A 1,232-nucleotide genomic window follows, 5' to 3' on the forward strand; every position below is an offset into this window, starting at 1 on the left:
ACCTTGTTTGTTGTCAAAACCCAGGGCTTTTTTTGTAGCAGGAACTCCTTTGCATGTTAGGCCACACACCCCTAATGTAGCCAATCCTAATGCGTTTCTGCTGTTGGGTGTGGCCTATTATGCTAATGAGATCCTGCTGGGCGTGGGCAACTCGGGAGCCAGCCGGAACTCCGTTCCTGTGCGTTCCTGCCCAAAAATAGCCCTGGTTGTGAGAATAAAAAGGAAGCGGGAAGAACGAAGTGCACTGGGTCCCTATTAGGGAGAAAGAGAAAAACGTGCCATTGAGACACAACCAGCTCATGACAACCCATCCACGGGGTGTTGCAGGAAAGAGGTGGTTTGCCATTGCCTTCCTTTGCATAGCAACCCCAGTCTTCCTTTGTGGTCTCCCACCCATGTACTGAAGGAGGCTGACCCTGCTTAGCTCTCAAGCTCTGACAAATTCTGGCTAAGCTGGGCTATGGGGAGAAAAGCAGTGTATAAATATCTAAATACAATTAGCCCAAAAGACGTCTGGCTGTCCTCAACAAGCCCAAAAGACGCCTTTTCAGCCCTGGCTCCTAACTGGTGGGACTCTCTGCCGAATAACATTCACAGCCTGTGGGACCTAATGCAGTTCCACAGGGCCTGCAAGATAGAGATGTTCCACCAGGCTTTTGGCTGAGGACAGAGGCGGGTTCCATCCTATCTGGCACTCCCTTCCCGCCCTCTTCCTCTCTGCCTAGGCTTGCCAAGTCCCCCCGGGGAAACCCCACCCCAGAGGCCCATTCCCCGCCGCTGGCGGATCGGGCCCCAGGGGGAACCCCACCCCCAAAGCACGGGACGTGCCCGGCGTCAGCACATCATCTGGAAGTGACACAGCCATGTCGGGCGCACCGGGGGCGGGGCCACGGTCATCCGAGGGAAAACTATGTTTTTCCCTCGGATGACTGCAGCCCTGCAGCTGTTTTTTACCCTAACTGGTGGGACTCTCTGCCGAATAACATTCACAGCCTGCGGGACTAGGGTTGCCAGCCTCCAGGTGGGGCCTGGGGATCTCCCGCTTTTACAACTGGTCTCCAGCTGACAGAGATCAGCTCCCCTGGAGAAAATGGATGCGTTGAAGGGGCGACTCTATGGCACTGTACCAGGTTGAGGCCCCTCCCCTCCCCAAACCCCACCCTCTCCTGGCTCCACCCCCAAAGTCTCCAGGTATTTTCCAAACCAGATTTGGCAACCCTATGCGGGACCTA

The sequence above is a fragment of the Gekko japonicus genome, unplaced genomic scaffold, assembly GCF_001447785.1.
Source record: "Gekko japonicus isolate JY-2015 unplaced genomic scaffold, Gekko_japonicus_V1.1 scaffold1039, whole genome shotgun sequence".
NCBI classification, from domain to species: Eukaryota; Metazoa; Chordata; class Lepidosauria; order Squamata; family Gekkonidae; genus Gekko; species Gekko japonicus.